This window comes from Monodelphis domestica, chromosome 2 (assembly GCF_027887165.1).
Source record: "Monodelphis domestica isolate mMonDom1 chromosome 2, mMonDom1.pri, whole genome shotgun sequence".
Taxonomy (NCBI): Eukaryota; Metazoa; Chordata; class Mammalia; order Didelphimorphia; family Didelphidae; genus Monodelphis; species Monodelphis domestica.
The window spans coordinates 132,890,393-132,911,199 of record NC_077228.1 but is presented as its reverse complement, the minus strand read 5'-3'; the positions used below and the strand labels follow the sequence as shown (position 1 = coordinate 132,911,199).

Below are 20,807 nucleotides of genomic sequence, written 5' to 3'. Positions count from 1 at the left end.
TCCTTTACAAACAGCAAGACTCCATTTGACGTCTCTACAAGTCAGTTAACACGCAGTGTTCTAGAAAATCACAAATTCCTATTATCTGTGTTATTGCATTTTTATTTATTTTGTGACATGTTTCTCAATTCCATTATAATTTGTCCACAGCCCATGGAGTTTTGTAGGCTGACCTGCATGCCCCAACTTTGACACCTTTGCTATACACAAAAGAACAATACAGAGGCTTCCAAAGTAAACTAGGTATTTTGTACTTTTAGCTGTCATATAATACAAGCCATCCCTACATTCTTGTTTGTTTAAAAAAGCAGCATAAGGAACTGTTAATTCTATTTATAGACAAAACTCTATCCAAAAAAAAAAAAAGGATGAGCCTAAGCAAATCATCATACTTCCTTGAACTCTGGAGGTAAATGGACTTTCTACCGTAAAAATAAAAAAATAGCTCTTCCTTCCTTCACATACCAAATGCACTGCTGAATACATAGGAACCCAAGCTGACTAGAGCTTTTGAAAAACTTAGATGATCAGATGAGATAATGTATGTGATAGGGGATTCAGTGTCTATATACTACCTACTATGTGCCAGTGCTGAGTGCCTTACAAACTTATCTCATTTGATCTTCACAACAACCTTGCAAGGTAGATGGTATTATTCCCATTTTACAGTTTAAAAACTGGAGGCAAACAAAAGTAGAGTGGCTTGCCCAGGGTCACCCTGTTAGTAAAGGTCTGAGGCCATATTTGAATTCATATCTTCCTGACTCCAGAGTCTAGTTTACAGAAAATAATCTGTAAACTGTTATACTTTTCAATCATAAATTTTTAACCTTGAGTCAGCAAACTTTTAAAAAATATTTTGAAGATTAAATTTGAATATAACTGTCTTCCTTTGTAATCCTATGGATTTTATTTTATGGCAAGGCTTCACCAGATTGCCAAAGTGGTCCAGGACATAAAAAAGGTCAATAGCTCCTAGAATATACTGTAAATTACATGAAGCTAAGGATGATGTTATATCTAAACTTCATATATACCCCAGTGCCTAGGACATACATACAAAAAGAGCTCAACAAATATTTACTGAATTAAAAATACCTGCAACCTCATCCCTCCCTATATGACACTCCTAATTCTTTTTAACTTTTGAGTTGTTATTTGATGGTATTTCGTAGCTTTTTTAGCTAAGTGAAAAGAGGATATTGGCAAGATTAAATTAGATAATTACCCTCCAGACAACAGAAAAAAGAATGAGGCAAACTTTGATTTGAAGTGAATTTTCTCTGTAGTAAGAATACCTTTTTGAGTAAATAACACAAGACCATTTAGCAGCTAGATCATATTGCACAGATTACAAAGGGTTTTCATAACTACTTTCTTATTTTAACCTCACAATAACTCTTTGAGATAAGCAAGAAACATATTCATATACAAATTCTTTGGGGGGTTTTTTTGTTATATTTCTTTAAAAATCCTTACCTTTCATCTTAGAATAAATACTATGTATTAGTTCCAAGGCAGAAAAGCCCTAAGGGCTAGGCAATGGGGGTAAAATGACTTGCTCAGGGTCACACAGCTAGGAAGTGTCTGAGGTCAGATCTGAACCTAGGACCTCTCATCTCTAGGCCTGGCTCTTAATCCACTGAGCCACCCAGTTACCCCTCTTTGGATGTATTTTTTAAAGGCTTATGCTTAGTGAGGCTGTGTGACTTGCCTATAGTTACAGAGCCAGTAAGCAGTCAATGCAGGAACAAAAACTAAGGCTTGATCTTTCAGTCAATGCTCTTTCTTCTACGCTGAACGATATCCTGACCTTTTACAGGATGGAATGTCGTGTCCTTTTCCAAAAGTCTTACTGTTAAACGAGCTGTTATCTCAAGAATTAATTAGGTGACAAAGTAACAAACAGGATCCAACCAAGAGTTGCAGGAAAACATAACTAGATCTTTTCAGACTCTCTATTTTCTCACCCAACAAAAATGGAGACTTAAAAGCAATCTAGGATGATAGCAAGGGCTTACATGAGAATGAAAACACAGAAGTAAATGATTATTAAATTTTATGAAAAAAGCATATAATTCATTCATATCATTCCTAGCCTCTGACAAAAAAAAGTTATTAAATCTTTCCTGGAAAACAAAGAACTAAAAACTATGCTTTTCCATTTCTCTTAATAATCAGAGGACTTTCAACAGACTCCCACTGCATACAGAATGAAGTCCAAATTCTTTGGCTATCATTCAAGGCTCTCCCACAATCTTGTCTCAGTTTATCTTTCTACTCTTAATATAGCATTGGTCTCCTACACAAACATTACTGAACTCAAATTAGTGTCTTCACTTCTCTCCAAACATACTTTGTATCAGTCTTACATATACTAGTTGTTTTAATAAGTATTACTCAAGTAATGTTTTATTTGAAAGAGTTGTGTATGTGTGTGATAACAATGCCATTTACATAATATTTTTATCATCCCCAAATTCCTTTGCCTATACCACAGTTAAGGCTTATAACTCTGTGAGATCAGTACTACAGATATTATTTTCATTTTTTGGTGAAGAAACCGAGGTGAGGCAGAGTCAAGATGGTGGCATAGAGTCAGCTCAAGTTCAGACCTTGTAAAACCCTTCCTTACCAATTACAAACTAAATACTCCTAGGGGACTGAAAATCAAACCTAACAACAAGACAAAGACAAGAAATCCTCCAGGGGAAGGAAGAAGGAAGGTCCCAGGACATCTCCCCCACCTGGAGCTCTAAGGCTCCAGTGGTAGCAGGAACCTCTGGGCAGACAAGGGTGCTAGTCTGGAGGGAGTACCTTGAGGGTAAGGCTGTGCCAGGCTCAGAGTGTTGTGCACAGGGGGTGGGGAAACAGTTTGGAGAGGAAGCACAGAGCGGACAACCTGGTTGCGGCAGCAGAGACACTCCATATTTCCCCCCCCCAATTCCCGAGGTTTTGACCTCAGGGCACATACAGCTCAACCCAACTGGACTTAATCTCATCAAAGCCTTCAGAGGGCAGGGAAGCTCAACCTCCAACACCCCTCCCCAACAGACTGCACTGAGAGATTTGCTGACTAAGCTCCAAGGTGGAAGGCTGACAGAAAACCCCAAAACCACAGATCCAACAAAAAAATGAGAGGAGCAAAAGCACAGGCAACTGCAGGGAGAAAAGAAGGGGTAAATATGAGCAAACAACAGAAAAAGAAAAAAAATTACAATCGACAGCTTCTATACAGGCAATGAACAAAGAGAAAATGGAACACAGAAGGATGAGGGAACACCAAGCAGAAAAACAGAAAACCCAGTGAACTGAATATAGGCATTGGAAGAACTCAAAATACAATCCAAAACACAATCAAGAGAGGCTGAAAACAACTGGGAAAAGAACTTAAAAAGCAAGATGTCATCTGGAAACAGAAAACAGTGTCTTGAAAGCCAAAATTAATCAACTTGAAAATGAGGTAAAGGACATGAAAGATGAGGCAAAGAAGATGAAAGATGACCTCCAAAGAAAATCAGACCAGAAGGAAAAGAATGACCAAAAAGCCAGGGATGAAATCCAGTCTTTAAAAACCAGAATACAATAATTAGAAGCAAGTGACTTTACAAGGCATCAGTACACTATAAAACAAAATGAAAAGAATGAAAAAATTGAGAAAAATATGAAGTACCTCATTCACAAAACAGAAGATTTGGAAAATCGTTCCAGGAGAAACAACTTAAGAATCATCGGTCTACCAGAAGACCATGACAAAAGGAAAAGCCTAGACATTATACTACAGAAAATTATCCAAGAAAATTGCCCTGCTATTCTAGAACAAGAGAGAAAAGTAGAGATTGAAAGAATCCACAGATCACCTCCTATACATAATCCCCAACTGACAACACCCAGGAATGTTATAGCCAAATTAAAAAACTATCAGACCAAGGAAAAAATAATACAAGCTGCTAAGAAGAAGTCACTCAGATACCATGGAACCACAGTGAGGATAACACAGGATCTGGCTGCATCTACATTGAAGGACCAAAAAACATGGAATATGATATTCCAGAAAGAAAGGGACCTAGGTCTACAACCAAGAATCAAATACTCAGCAAAACTGATTATATTCTTATGGGGGAAAGTATGGTCATTAAACAAAATAGAAGAATTTCAAGCGTTTGTAAAGAAAAACCAGACCTGAATGGAAAATTTGATCCCTAAGCACAGAACTCAAAAGAATAATCAAAAGGTAATTAAGAAAGAGGGGGAAAAGTAAAACAAAACAAAACAAAAACACCTTTTTAAAGAGTTAAATGATATGTATCCCTATAAGAAAAGAGGTCATTGGTAACTGTTAAAAAGTGTTATTATCACCTGGGCAGCTAGAAGAATTACACTTAAAGGGAACAGTGACAAACTGTATAGGATGAAATGCCAAGACATAAATATGTATAAAGATATATGTATGCATAAATAGATATATATGTGTGTGAATGTATATATATATATATACATACATATATATATATATGCAACTACAGCTAAAAAGAGGTTATTACTAAAAGAAATGTGAAAAGAAACAAAATGGGGTAAATTTATATGTCACAAAGAAGCACATGGCAGGAGTGAAGGAGAACATTAAAACATTGGAAGGGTAAAGAGGGTGGGGATAGGAAATACTCAATTCTTACATGCATTGAAATTGACTCAAGGGGGCAGCTGGGTGGCTCAGTGGATTGAGAACCAGGTCTAGAGACGGGAGGTCCTAGGTTCAAATTTGGCCTCAGACACTTCCAGCTGTGTGACCCTGGGCAAATCACTTGACCCCCATTGCCTAGCCGTTACCACTCTTCTGCCTTGGAGGCAATACAAGTATTGACTCCAAGATGGAAGGTAAGGGTTTAAAAAAAAAAAGAAACTGACTCAAAGAGGGAATAACAATCAAATACACTGGGGCAGAGAATTGATTTGAGCCCTATAGGGAAGTAGAAGGGTAAAAAACAGACTGGTGGGGAGGGAAGCAGTACAAAGGAGGGAGAGGGTGAGGTGTAGTTTAAAAAGACTGTAAAGAAAATAAGAGGGGAATAAGAAGGGAGGAGGGTAGAAAGGGAAGTAAAATAAGGATGGGAATTAAGGGGACTGATTAAAAACAAAAAATTGGTGTAGAAGTAAATAGTGAAAATAGAAAAAGACAGAACTAGGAGTGGAAATCAAAATGCTAGGAAATACACAGTTGGCAATCATAACTCTGAATGTGAATGGAATGAACTCACCCATAAAATGCAAGTGAACAGCAGAGTGGATTAGAATCCAAAACCCTACCATATACTGTCTACAAGAAACACACATCAGGGAAGGTAGATACACATAAGGTGAAAGTAAGAGGATGGAGCCAAATCTATTGGGCATCAACTAATAAAAAAGAAGGCAGGAGTCACAATCATGACATCTGACAAAGCCAAAGTAAAGATAGATCTAGTTAAAAGAGATTGTGAAGGTAATTACATCCTCATAAAAGGCAGTATAGACAATGAGGAAATATCAATTCTCAACGTGTATGCACCAAATGGCATAGCATCCAAATTTCTAAAGGAGAAACTAGTGGAGTTCAAGGATGAAATAGACAGAAAAACTATACCAGTAGGAGACCTGAACCTTCCTCTATACGAACTAAATAAATCAAACCAAAAATAAATAAAAAAGAGGTAAGAGAAGTGAATGAAATCTTAGAAAAATTGGTGTTCGTAGATATGTGGAGAAAAATAAATAGGGACAAAAAGGAATACACCTTCTTTTCAGCAGCACGTGGCACATTTATAAAGATTGATCTTGAACTCCTGGCAATACATACTGATCCACTTCAGTTCAATGGGCTACATTCACCAAACCTTCTGATCTTCAGTTCTATTGAGTGAGGCATAGGGACTATAGATCTCCATAATGAATTAAACCAGCAACTAATGACCTTCAGATCATCCTGAAAGCTTCTCTATCAGAGGAAGCAATTTTCAAAGACTAATCTTGAAAAGGTCAAAGATAAAAAGAGTGAGGTAAATTGGGCACATGTCACATTCCATTCCTTCCACATCCTTCCTCAGATTTCTCAGGCATTGGAAATTCTACAAAGTCAAACATCTCTGGATCCATCTCTAAACTTGAGATTTCAGCATACTTTCTTAGTGATTTCTGCCAGCACAAACTTCTATTTTCTTGCATATTTCACATAAAAGGAATCAATTACCTGAGTACTTATTTATCCACAGCCAGCTTGCCCTATATAAGAATGCTAATCATCTAAGTAAGCTAAAATTGGTCCCAAACCATGCTATAACTCCAGATATATTTCCTATACTGTTCACTTTCTCATCAATACCCACAACTTCCCTAGAGAATGTTAAATAAACTCTGACATAATCCCAAAATGAAGCCCACATTTGGTTTCCTCAATATACTTTTTATCTCTATCTACACTGTCCCTTTATACTTCCAGGATCCAATGAAACTGTTTTGACTAGTTAGTTTCCTAGAAGCCAGGAAAGGGGGGAGTTATTGCTGTAACCCTTTGTGCATGACATTGTACAGTCCCCTTGAGGCCTTGAGTTAGTGTAATGTGGATCATGTGGCTTTATAGCAGGTTCTCCAATCTTAGAATATAACTGAGGGCTTTCCCTCTACACAGTTGACAATCTTGACAAGCAGAGAGGAACTTCATCTAAGTGTCCTAGTCAAATAAATCTCTTAATCATGTCCCCTTGAGAAGAGATCTAATTGTTCATAGTACCTCCAGCTTCCCAGTTATATTGCTTGAATTTCCCACATTCTAAGCCAATGCTTATATTGCTAAAGAATCGATGTCAGAGAGGAAGGCATTAAGCCCTAGAACACCATCTGTTGGAGTAGATATCTTTACCTTTACCAGTCCTTTTTCATAATCCTTATACTATTCTGCTTTCACCACATAGGGCTTTAAATTCACTCTTCAGCTCCTCGTGAAAGAAAGGAAGGGAGATAGGATTGGGAGCAGAAGATATGGGTACTTGGGAACAGTTAGTAACTAATTTCCAAATATTCCCCTTGTCCTTTATCTCCCTGGAGTTGTAGGAATGGCCCTATATTTTCAGGCAACTCAAACAGTAATTACACTCTTTTTTTTTTTTTAAACAAAATTACAAATTTTCCAATTACAAGAATCACAAAATAGGGGGCAGCTGGGTAGCTCAGTGGATTGAGAGCCAGGCCTAGAGACAGGAGGTCCCTAGGTTCAAATCTAGCCTCAGCTACTTCCTGTTGTGTGACCCTGGGCAAGTCATTTAACCTCCATTGCCTGGCCCTTACCACTCTTCTGCCTTGGAACCAATACACAGTATAGATTCCAAGATGGAAGGTAATGTTTAAAAAAAAAAGAATCACAAAATAGTCAATCAGTAAGCATTTATTAGGTGCCTACTATGTGCCAGGGACTGTACTTGGTTTTAGGATACAAAGAAAAGTAAAAGAGCAGCACTACTCTTGAGGAATTCATTATCTAATGGGGAAGACAACATGCACTACATGCAAATAAAGTAGACACATAATAAATTGGAAATAATAAGCAGAGGAATAGCAATAAAATCAAGAGGGTTCAGGAAAGGTTTCCCTAGATGATAAGATTTTTGCCAGGATTTGAAAAAAGCCAGAAAGTAAAAGAAGGAAGAACATTCCATTGATGGAGCAAAGCTAGTGAAAATGACTCAGGTTGGGCTATAATACTGTCTTCTTCCAGGAACAACAACGAAACTAGTGTCACTGGACTAAAGAGTACTTGGTTTAAGTTTAAAGTATTAGACTAGAAATGGACAGGGATAGGTTATTAAGGCTTTTGAACATCAAACAAAGAATTTTATATTTGATCCTGGAGGTGATAGTGAACCAGTGGAAGCTAGTGAGTAAGTAAATGACATAGTTAGACAAGCACTTTTGGAAGATCATTTTGACGGCCGAGAGTAGAATGGACTAGAATTGGGGGAAATTAATGGGAAGCAAACAAAGAGCCTAATTCTACTACCTAGAACCAGTTGTCTTATTTTTTCCATTTGAATTAATTTATTTAGTCAATTTAGAACATTATTCCTTGGTTAAAATAATCACATTATTTCCCTCCCTCCCTTCCATCCACTCTTCCCACACCAACCCACAAGTTCACTTGTGTTCTTGATCAGAAACTATTTCCATGTTGTTGTTTACTTTAGGATTATCATTTAGAGTCTACATCCCCAACCATATCCTTCGACCCATGTATTAAAGCAGTTGTTTTTCTTCCGTGTTTTTACTCTGACTGTATTTCCTCTGGATGTGAATAGTGGTTTTCCTCATAGGTTCCTTCAAGTCGTTCAGGGTCATTGCATTGCCACTAATGGAGAACTCCATTACATTCGATTGTACCACAGTGTATCAGTCTTTGGGTACAGTGTTTTCCTGGTTCTGCTCCTCTCACTCTGCAGCAATTCCTGGAGGTTATTCCAGTCCGCATGGAATTCCTCCACTTTATTATTCCTTGGAGCACAATAGTATTCTATCACCAACATATACCACAATTTGTTCAGCCATTCCCCAATTGAAGGACATTCCCTCATTTTCCAATTTTTTGCCACCACAAAGAGCTCAGGTATGAATATTTTTGTACATGTCTTTTTCCTTATTATTTCTTTGGGGTACATACCCAGCATGCTATGGCTGGATCAAAGGGCAGACAGTCTTTTATCAACCTTTGGGCATAGTTCCAAATTGCCCTCCAGAATGGTTGGATCAATTCACAACTCCACCAGCAATGAATTAATGTCCCAACTTGGCCACATCCCCTCCAGCATTCATTACTTTCCTTTGCTGTCATTTAGCTAATCTGCTAGGTGTGAGGTGATACCTCAGAGTTGTTTTGATTTGTATTTCTCTGATTATAAGAGATTTAGAACACTTTTTCATGTGTTTATTAATAGTTTTGATTTCTTTAACTGAAAATTGCCTATTCATGTCCCTTGCCCATTTATCAGTTGGAGAATGGCTTGATTTTTTGTACAATTGATTTCGCTCTTTATGAATTTGAATAATTGGACCTTTGTCAGAGGTTTTTGTAATAAAGATTGTTTCCCAATTTGTTGCTTCCCTTCTAATTTTGGATCCATTCATTTTGTTTGGACAAACACTTTTTAATTTGATGTAATCAAAATTATTGATTTTATATTTTGTGATATTTTTCTAGCTCTTGCTTGGTTTTAAAGTCTTTCTTTCCCAAAGATCTGAAAAGTATACTATTCTGTGTTCGCCTAATTTACTTATAGTTTCCTTCTTTATATTCGGGTCATTCACCCATTCTGAATTTATCTTGTTGTAGGGTGTGAGATGTTGATTCAAACCTAATCTCTCCCATATAGTCTTCCAATTTTTCCAGCAGTTTTTATCAAATAGTGGGTTTTGGTCCCCAAAACTGGGATCTTTGGGTTTATCATAGACTGTCCTGCTGAGGTCATTTACCCCAAGTCTATTCCACTGATCCTCCTCTCTGTCTCTTAGCCAGTACCAAATTGTTTTGATGACCACTGCTTTATAGTATGGTTTGAGATCTGGTATTGCAAGTCCTCCTTCCTTTCCAATTTTTTTCATGATTTCCCTGGATATCCTTGATCTTTTGTTCTTCCAAATGAACTTTCTTATGTTTTTTTCTAATTCAGTAAAAAAGTTTTTTGGTAGTTCAATGGGTATGGCACTAAATAAATAAATTAATTTGGGTAGGATGGTCATTTTTATTATGTTAGCTCGTCCCACCCATGAGCAATCAATGTTTTTCCAATTGTTTAGATTTAGTTTTAATTGTGTGGCGAGTGTTTTGTAGTTGTGTTCATATAGTTCCTGTGTTTGTCTCGGCAGAGAGATTCCTAAGTATTTTATATTATCTAGGGTGATTTTAAATGGAATTTCTCTTTCTAATTCTTGCTGCTGAGATGTGTTGGAGATGTATAGAAATGCTGATGACTTCTGCAGGTTTATTTTGTATCCTGCAACTTTGCTAAAGTTGTTGATTGTTTCAACTAGCTTTTTGATTGATTCTCTAGGATTCTTTAAGTGAACCATCATATCATCCGCAAAGAGTGATAGCTTGATCTCCTCATTGCCAATTTTAATACCTTCAATTTCTTTTCCTTCTCTAATTGCTACTGCTAGTGTTTCTAGTACAATGTTAAATAATAGAGGTGATAATGGGCATCCTTGTTTCACTCCTGATCTTATAGGGAAGGCTTCTGGTTTATCCCCATTGCAAATGATGTTTGCTGATAGTTTTAGATATATACTGTTTATTATTTTTAGGAAAGGCTCTTCTATTCCTATACTTTCTCGTATTTTCAATAGGAATGGATGCTATATTTTATCAAAGGCTTTTTCTGCATCTATTGAGATAATCATATGATTTTTGTTGGTTTGCTTATTAATATGGTCAATGATATCGATGGTTTTACTAATATTGAATCATCCTTGCATTCCTGGTATGAATCCTACCTGGTCATAGTGAATAACCCTTGTGATGACTTGCTGGAGTCTTTTTGCTAGTATCCTATTTAATATTTTTGCATCTATATTCATTAAGGAGATTGGTCTATAGTTTTCTTTCTCTGTTTTTGACCTGCCTGGCTTGGGGATCAGTATCATGTTAGTGTCGTAAAATGAATTTGGTAGAACTCCTTCTTTGCTTATTCTGTCAAATAATTTGTATAATATTGGGATTAGTTGTTCTTTGAATGTTTGATAGAATTCATTTGTGAATCCATATGGACCTGGGGATTTTTTCTTAGGGAGTTCTTTGATGGCTTGTTCAATTTCTTTTTCTGATATGGGGTTGTTTCGGTAATTTATTTCTTCCTCTGTTATTGTAGGCAATTTATATATTTGTAAGTATTCATTCATTTTACCTAGATTGCCATATTTGTTGCCATACAATTTGGCATAGTAGTTTTAATGATTGCCTTAATTTTCTCTTCATTAGAGGTGAGGTCTCCCTTTTCATCTTGGATACTGTCAATTTGTTTTTTTTTTTCCTTTTTTTAATTAGACTGACTAGTACTTTGTCTATTTTATTTGTTTTTTCAAAGTACCAGCTTCTAGTCTTATTTATTAAATCAATAGTTCTTTGAATTTCAATTTTATTAATTTCTCCTATGATTTTTAGGATCTCTAATTTAGTCTTCATCTGAGGATTTTTAATTTGTTCGCTCTTTAGTTTTTTAATTTGCATACCCAATTCATTGACCTCTGCCCTTCTTAATTTATTTATATATGAATTCAAGGATATAAATTTCCGCCTGTGTACTGCTTTGGCTGAATCCCATAGGTTTTGAAAGGATGTCTCATCATTGTCATTTTCTTCACTGAAGTTATTAATTGTTTCTACAATTTGTACATTAACTAACCTGTTTTGGATAATCGTATTATTTAATTTCCAATTAATTTTTTATTTACCTCTCCATGTACCCTTACTAATTATTATTTTCATTGCATTGTGATCTGAGAAGGTTACATTTATTATCTCTGCTCTTTTGCACTTGTTTGCAATGTTTTTATGCCCTAATACATGGTCAATTTTCGTGAATGTACCTACCATGTGCTGCTGAAAAGGTGTATTCTTTTTTGTCCCTATTTATTTTTCTCCACATATCTACGAACTCTAATTTTTCTAAGATTTCATTCACTTCTCTTACCTCTTTCTCATTTATTTTTTAGTTTGATTTATCTAGTTCAGATAGAGGAAGATTCAGGTCTCCCACTAGTATAGTTTTTCTATCTATTTCATCCTTGAGCTCCACTAGTTTCTCCTGTAGAAATTTGGATCCTATGCCCTTTTGTGCATATATGTTGAGTATGGATATTTCCTTATTGTCTATACTGCCTTTTATCAGGATGTAATTACCTTTCCTATCTCTTTTAACTAGATTAATTTTTACTTTGGCTTGGTCAAGATATCATGATTGCAATTCTTGCCTTTTTTTAAATTTATTTTTATTTATACTTCAGATCCACAGTCCAACCTGGATCAGCCTCCAAAATGTTATCTATATGCTACCTATAGTTGTTCATAAGTCTGAGTTCCTCTTTGTGTACCTTAACTGTTCATCAACATATGAAATACAGATCCTCTACAGTTAGCTAAAAACTAGCTATTCAATTACTGCTGTCCTAACAGAAATCTATTTTAGTAAAATTTAATTTGTTTCTAATTCTTTGTTTTATTTTTTATTAATTCCCATTCTCCCAAATTAACATATTTTAATTCCTCTCTACCTAGGACAGTTTTTCTCCCTTTTTCTAGATCTGTGTCTCTGTTTTTAATTCTCTCTCTGCCAGCAAATACTAACAACAAATTGAAGAAAATAGTATAATATTTTTACCATCTTGAACAAAGATCACCCATAGCTCGTAATTTACAACTCTCTGGGAGCTTCTATATAAATCAGAGTCCAGAGGTTCTACAATTCTGCTGGGTCATCTCCTAGTTTAGTCAGCAATGATTTACCTGTCAAATCTATTTCTGGTTGACTCCATGACTTAGATTCCCTTGCTTTCAACTCCATATAATCTCTGCTTAAATTTCCTTCTCAAACCCAAATACCTTCTTAAGCCAATCAGAATCCATGCCTCCTGATACAATCACTCTGCATTGTAGACCCAATCCCAATAAAACTCTGGCAAACTTCTCCTGGAATGGCAGAGACAACAAGAAAAATGCAGTCTGCTCCTCATCTTGGCCATGCTAGCTATATTTCAAAATAATAGAATTGTCAAGGTTGTCATCTGTCTGTGAAAATTTCTTCAAAGGATTAATGTGAAACAATTTATAAGAACCAAAGTCTTTCTCATTTAGCCAAAATCTTGACATTTTTCCTTTACAACTTTTGTTCATTACCATTAACAGATACAAGCCCTCAGATAGGATATACTCTAAATCTAGAGGCAAAGTTAGTGAATTCCTTTGTGAAACTAAAGAATAAATAGAACAGATGTAATATATGTAGAAATTATCCAGAATTACTCATGCTAAGAGAAAGTTTGTCAATGTGTTGTAGATAAATTTGAAATTATGCTAAGTACACAGCTAAAATGGCCAAATCTATAAAAGACAGAAAGGTTTAATCCATTCCAAAATATTCATAGCAGTACTTTTTATAGTAGAAAAGAACTGGTAAATAAGTACTGACTAGGGAATATCTGCTTTATGAACATAAATATTGTTCTATATGAAACAATGAATAAAAAGAATTCTGGAAAAGGACTGGAGAGCAGAGCGACGATGACAAAGGTACAGGGAGGGACTCATCTGAATTCTACCAAATTACCCTTCAAAAATCAATGATATATAACACCTCAAAATGAAATCTGGAGCAGTATAACCGACAAAAAGATGTGGTGAAGTAAATTTTTAGCCCAAATGAGAAGACCAGCAAGAAGGATCTAGTGTACCAGAAAGTGAAGGTGAAGCACAACACAAAAGGTCCCATCAAGGCAACAGGCCTTGAATGCAGCTGAAGCAGCAACCAACACTTCCAGAGCTTTTAGCCACTCATGGTCGGGTAGGGTCAGACAAAGACTCAGAAGGAGATTACAGGAGCTCTTTGCTGGCTCTGAGTATAAGACTCTTGTTTCATGACATACATAGAACCAGGTGGCAGTCCTGGAGCACAGTCACAGGTGAAGAGGAGTGCCAGCATGCAGAAGCATTTGCCAGGGGATCCTAGTCACAGTTTCAAGGTGGGAAAGAGTACTTGTGTTTATTCACAGACCAGGGCACAAGCTGGGACAGTATTGGACACATCTCTCCTTACATCATGCCAACTTGGAAGAACTGAAAGCAGATAGATTCCCTAGTGCGAGCTCTTAAGACAACTGCACAAAGAACCTAAAGCTTAGAATAGAACTCAACATAGAAAGTTATTTTGGTGACATGACTCAAACTCAGAAGAAGACAACAAAATCAATACTACTGCATCCAAATCCTCTAAGAAAAATATGAATTGCCCTCAAGTTCAAAAAGAATTCATGGAGGAGCTCAAAAAGGATTTTTATAATCAAATAAGAGAGGAGGTTGGCCAAGAGACTTCCAGTCAAGATGGTGGCTTAGAAGCAGCGAAAGTTCAGACCTTGGAAACCCTTCCTTACCGACCGCAAACTGAGTGCTCCTAGGACACCGAAATTCAAGCTAAACAACAGGACAGACCCACGGAACCCTCCTCCCGGACCTGGATCAAAAGGTACAGCCCCCCAAAAGCCAGAACCCTAGAGCACTCGGATCTAAGGGGTAGGCAGAAGGAAGGTCCCAGAACCGATCCCCCCCCCCCCCCAACCCAGAGTGCTGAGCCCACAGCAGCAGCGGGAACCTCAGGGCAGGCAAAAGGAACTCAGGGCTGACTATTTTGAAGGACTCACCTTGAAAGCAACCTGAGCCAGTCTCCGGGAGCGCCCAACACAGATGGCAGGGAAACATAGAGAGAAGGGGGAAGGCTGTAGCCCCCTGGCTGGGTCCTTCCATCTGAGTCTCAAGGGAGGTCCCAGCTTTAGGGCACTAGCTGAACCCAATCCCATCAGGAGCCCTCAGAGCTACTGAAAGGACAGAAACCTCAGGGCCAGCAAAGGGGTTTCTCCGAAGAACTTACCTTGAAAGTAACCTGGGCCAGTCTCCAGGCACTCAACCAAGATAGTGGAGGAGGAGGTTGTTTTTTTGTTTGTTTCTTTCTTTCTTTTTGGTTCGGGGATCATTCGGCCCACACCAGCTGAACCTAATCTCATCAGGAGCCCTCAGAGATTCTGAAAGACAGAAACAGGGCCGGTGAAGGGCTTACCTTGAAAGCAACCTGGGCCAGTCTCTGGGCATTCAACACAGATTGTGGAGGAGGAGGTTTTTTGTTTCAGGGCTCATTTGGTCCAAACCAGCTGAATCTAATACCATCAGGATCCCTCAGAGCCCAGGGAGGCCACGACCCCTCCCCTCTTAGAGAGCAGGGTCTTCTGAAAAAACAGGAACCTAGAGGCGAGTCAAGATAGCAGCCTAGAAGGAGCATAGACCTGGCAGCCTGGCCAGAGCTTTGGAGATCCTCCATATTTGCTCCAGCCTTCCAGGAAGTTTAAAACTCAGAGAAAACCCAGCCCAAATAAGCTGAACCCAATCCCATCAAAAGTCTCCAGAATGCAGGGAAGCCCAGGCTCCCCATCCATCCTCATTGACTGCTGGACTTTAAGCCAATCAAAAGCCTCCAGAGGACAGGGAAGCTCAAACCCCCAACAACCCTCCCCCAGAAACTACACTAAGAGATCTTCTGTTAAAGCTCCAAGAGGGGAGACTGATAGAAGTCCCCCCCCAAAAAAAACAAAAAAATGAGAGGAACAAGAGCACAAACAAATACGGGGAGTAAAGAAGGGGTGAATTTGAGCAAACAACAGAGAAAGAAGAAAGAAACTACAATAGACAGCTACTACCCAGGAAATGGAACAGAGGGGGAAAGATCAGCAAACGATAAACCAGAAATCCCAGCGAACTGGATATAGGCTGTGGAAGAACTCAAAACACAACTAAGAGAGGCTGAAGACAATTTGGAAAAGAACTTAAAAATTAAGATAAGTCATCTGGAAACAGAGGCACTTGAACTAAAATGAGAAAATAGTGTCTTGAAAGCCAAAATCAACCTGGTGGAAAATGAGGCAAAGGAGATGAAAGACGAGGTAAAGAGAATGAAAGACAAACTTCAAAGAAAATCAGACCAGAAGGAAAAAGATGACCAAAAAGCCAGAGATGAAATCTAATCTTCAAGAACCAGAATAAAACAACTAGAATCAAGTGCCCTCACAAGGCAGCAAGACACTATAAAACAAATCAAAAAGAATGAAAAAATTGAGGAAAATGTGAAGCATCTCATTCACAAAACAGATGATTTAGAAAATCTTTCAAGAAGAGACAATTTAAGAATAATTGGACTACCAGAAGACCATGACAAAAGAAAAAGCCTGGACATAATACTAGAGGAAATTATCCAGGAAAACTGTCCTGAGATCCTAGAAAAAGAGGGGAAAGAGGAGATTGAAAGAATCCACAGATCACCCCCTGTATTTAATCCCCAACTGACAACACCAAGAAATGTTATAGCCAAATTCAAAAACAATCAGATGAAAGAAAAGATATTACAAGCTGCCAAGAAGAAGCCATTCAGATACCATGGAAACACGGTGAGGTTAACACAGGATCTGGCTGCATCCACACTGAAGGAACGAAAGGCATGGAATATGATATTCCGGAAAGCAAGGGAACTAGGTTTACAACCAAGAATAAAATACCCATCAAAACTGACTATATTCTTACAGGGGAAAGTATGGTCATTCAACACAACAGAAGAGTTCCAAGCATTCATAAATAAAAGACCAGACCTGAACAGAAAAATTGATGTCCAACCACAGAACTCAAGAGAATCATCAAAAGGTAATTAAAAAAGAGGGGGGAAAAACAAACAAAACAACAACAAAAAAATTTTAAGAGACTCAATAAGTTAAAATGATATGTATCCCTATAAGAAAAGAGGTCATTAGTAACTCTTAAAAACTGTTGCTATCACCTGAGCATCTAGAAGAATTATACTCAGAGGGAACAGTGACAAACTGTATAGGATGAAAGGACAAGACATAAATAGGTATATAGATATACGCATGCATAAATACATATACATGTGTATGTATATATATATATATATATACATACACATGACTAAAGCTAAAAAAGAAAAGAGGTTATGACTAAAAGAAATGGGAAAAGAAACAAATGGGGGTAAATTTATATGTCACAAAGAAGCTCATGGAGGGAGGGGGGAGAACATCGATACACTGGAAGGGTAAAAAGGTTGGAGATAAGAAATACTCAACTCTTACATACTTTGAAACTGACCCAAAGAGGGAAGAACAATCCAATCTATTGGGGAAGAGAATAGATTTGTGCCCTATAGCGGAGTAGAAGGGTAAAAAACGGACTGGTGGGGAGGGAAGCAGTACAAGGGAGGGAGAGAGGGGGGGATTTTAAAAAGACTACAGGGGAAAATAAGGGAGGGAATAAAAAGGGAAGGGGTAGAAAGGGAAGTAAAATAAGGAGGGGGGGACGGAGGACTGAGTATAAAAAAACATTGGTATAGAAAGAAATAGTGAAAGAAGAAAAGGCAGGACCAGGAGTAGTGTAAATCTTGAAATTTCTCAGACTTGTGAATGTTAAAAATTTTCCCCAATGGGGAATTCTCAATTGGAACAATTCCCTACTGGGAACATTCCCCATTTTGACTGTGAGAACTCACCAGGATCAGAAATGGGAGGACCTCTACTCCACCCATTCTTAAGACTGCTTTAGGGGAGAAAACTCCTAGCTAAACAATGAAAGTACTTGGACCCATTCTTATGATGAGGCAGGGAGTTCTTTGAGCCATGCCTGTTTTTAGAATTGATACAATGGGATACTAGGTACCTATAAAGGTCAGGCAACTTGTAAACTTGCCAGGAGCAAAGAGGTGAAAACTTACTTAGAGGTTTTCTCTTGAGGGGATTAGTCGACTCAGCTGTGTTTTCTCTGGTTCAGACTTACTGATGGGATTAGTTGGCCCAGCAGTGTTTTTTCTGATTCAAATTTACTAAAGGGATTAAGTCAACCCAGCAGTGTTTTTAGAATGGGTTGTCCTTTGGAAAACGTCTACAGTGATTGGTAGATGTAAGGACTTAGGGGAGGGTGACATAGGAGAAAAACCCCTACATAAGAAAAAGCAGAATCTCTTGAGAAGAAAAATCCTTTTGGAGAAATCTCTGATGAGGATCGCTTGGGAAGAATCTCTTGAGAGAGGCTCTGGAGAAGGGAAGCTCTTGGAGGATAATCTCTAAGGAGGTCTCACTGGAGCTCCTCTGAGGGGACTCTGTACCTCTGGAGGCTCTTGAGAGAGGTCCTTTGAAACAGTCTCTGGCTGGAAGACTCTTTGAGGAGAACTCTGGCTGGAAATCTCTCTGGTAAAGTCAGCTGAGATGGATCTGGCCTGCTGTCACTAGAATCCTTGCTTAGAAAGGCCCTGTGGTGAGCGATAAAAGAGTGACTGACTGATCTCTCTCTCTTAAGACTCAGGTCTAGGCCATGTTGGCTTAAGGCCCTTCATACTTATTCCTTCCTTACTCTCTCTCTTTCTTTGATTACTCATTGTATTATTAATTAATATCTCTATAAAACCCAGTTGACTTGGGCATATTCATGATTGGGAATATATTCCCTGCCGACCACCTTATATTTGATTTTAAACAAACACTGTAGTGAAAACATATTTTCTGCAGTCAAATTTACTCACCCACTCTTATATTTATCACAATTTATATCTTCCACTATTTTACTCACTACAGTTTATGTCTCCAACTCTTTTAACTGCCACAGTTTAAAACCACAACAATTTTAAATCTTACAGTAGAAATCAAAATGCTGGGAAATACACAGCTAGTAATCATAACTCTGAATGTGAATGGAATGAACTCACCCATAAAAAGCGAGCAAATAGTAGAGTGGATTAGAATCCAAAACCCTACCATATGCTGTCTGCAAGAAACACACATGAGGAAGGTAGATACGCATAGGGTGAAAGTAAGAGGATGGAGCCAAATCTATTAGGCATCAAATGATAAAAAGGCAGGAGTAGCAATCATGATATCAGATGAAGCCAAAATAAAAATAAATCTAGTTAAAAGAGATAGGGAAGGTAATTACATCCTGATAAAAGGCAGTATAGACAACAAGGAAATATCGGTACTCAATATGTATGCACCAAATGGCCGAGCATCCAAATGTTTAAAGGAGAAACTAGAGGATCTCAAGGATGAAATAGATAGAAAAACTATACTAGTGGGAGATCTATACCTTCCCCTATCCAAACTAGATAAATCAAATCAAAAAATAAATAAGAAAGAGGTGAGAGAAGCAAATGAAATCTTAGAAAAATTAGAGTTAGTAGACATATGGAGAAAAATAAATAGGGACAAAAAGGAATACACCTTCTTTTCAGCAGTACATGGTACATTCACAAAAATTGACCATATACTAGGGCACAAAATCATTGCAAACAAGTGCAAAAGGGCAGAAATAATAAAGGCAACCTTCTCAGAGCACAATGCAATAAAAATAATAATTAGTAAGGGTATATGGATAGATAAATCAAAAATTAATTGGAAATTAAACAATATGATTCTCCAAAACCAGCAAAAGAACAAATCATAGAAACAATTAATAACTTCATTGAAGAAAATGACAATGGTGAGACATCCTTTCAAAACCTATGGGATGCAGCCAAAACAGTACTCAGGGGGAAATTTATATCCTTGAGTTCATATATAAACAAATTAAGAAGGGCAGAGGTCAATGAATTGAGCATACAAATTAAAAAACTAGAAAGTGAACAAATTAAAAACCCTGAGATGAACACTAAATTAGAAATCCTAAAAATCAAAGGAGAAATTAATAAAATTGAAAGTCAAAGAACTATTGATTTAATAAATAAGACTAGAAGCCAGTATTTTGAAAAAACAAATAAAATTAACAAAGTACTAGTCAGTCTAATTAAAAAAAGGAAAGAAAAAAACCAAATTGACAGTATCCAAGATGAAAAGGGAGGCCTCACCTCTAATGAAGAGGAAATCAAGGCAATCATTAAAAACTACTATGCCCAATTATATGGCAACAAATATGGCAATCTAAGTGATATGGATGAATACTTACAAAAATATAAATTGCTTAGACTAAAAGAAGAAGAAATAAATTACCGAAACAACCCCATATCAGAAAAAGAAATTGAACAAGCCATCAAAGAACTCCCTAAGAAAAAATCCCCAGGTCCAGACAGATTCACAAATGAATTCTATCAAACATTCAAAGAACAGCTAACCCCAGTACTATACAAACTATTTGACAGAATAAGCCAAGAAGGGGTTCTACCAAATTCTTTTTACGACACAAACATGATACTTATCCCCAAGCCAGGCAGGTCAAAAACAGAAAAAGAAAACTATAGGCCAATCTCCTTAATGAATATAGATGCAAAAATCTTAAATAGGATACTAGCAAAAAGACTCCAGGAAGTCATCACAAGGGTTATCCATTACGATCAGGTAGGATTCATACCAGGAATGCAAGGATGGTTCAATATTAGGAAAACCAGCCACATAATTGACCATATAAACAAGCAAACCAACAATAATCATATGATTATCTCAATAGATGCAGAAAAAGCCTTTGACAAAATATAACACCCATTCCTATTGAAAACACTAGAAAGTATAGGAATAGAAGTGCCTTTACTAAAAATAATAAACAGTATATACCTAAAACCATCAGCAAACATCATCTGCAATGGGGAAAAATTCAAAGCCTTCCCAATAAGATCAGGAGTCAAACAAGGATGCCCATTATCACCTTTATCATTTAATATTGTACTAGAAACACTAGCAGTAGCAATTAGAGAAGAAAAAGAAATTGAAGGTATTAAAATTGGCAATAAGGAGACCAAGCTGTCACTCTTTGTGGATGATATCATGATTTACTAGAAGAATCATAGGGAATCAACCAAAAAGCTAATCGAAATAATCAACAACTTTAGCAAAGTTGTAGGAACCTGCACAGCATTTCTATATATCTCCAACCCAGTTCAGCAGTAAGAATTAGAAAGAGAAATTCCATTTAAAATCACCCTAGACAATATAAAATACTTAGGAATCTATCTGCCGAGACAAACACAGGAACTATATGAACAGAACTACAAAAC

The 20,807-nt window shown here is 37.2% G+C and overlaps 1 protein-coding gene across 10 annotated transcripts in view; it reads right to left on the bottom strand.

Annotated features, from left to right (window-relative positions):
- Nucleotides 1-20,807, bottom strand: part of DISP1 (dispatched RND transporter family member 1) — a 303,781-nt gene that overhangs the window by 105,684 nt on the left and 177,290 nt on the right. For 7 of the 10 annotated variants that reach the window (XM_056815972.1, XM_056815977.1, XM_056815974.1 and 4 more), the window contains one exon: nucleotides 14,655-14,805. The exons of the other annotated variants lie outside the window; for them this stretch is intronic. The gene's annotated coding sequence lies outside the window, so the exon portion shown is untranslated. The remainder of the gene's footprint in view (nucleotides 1-14,654; nucleotides 14,806-20,807) is intronic. 10 annotated transcript variants of the gene reach the window in all.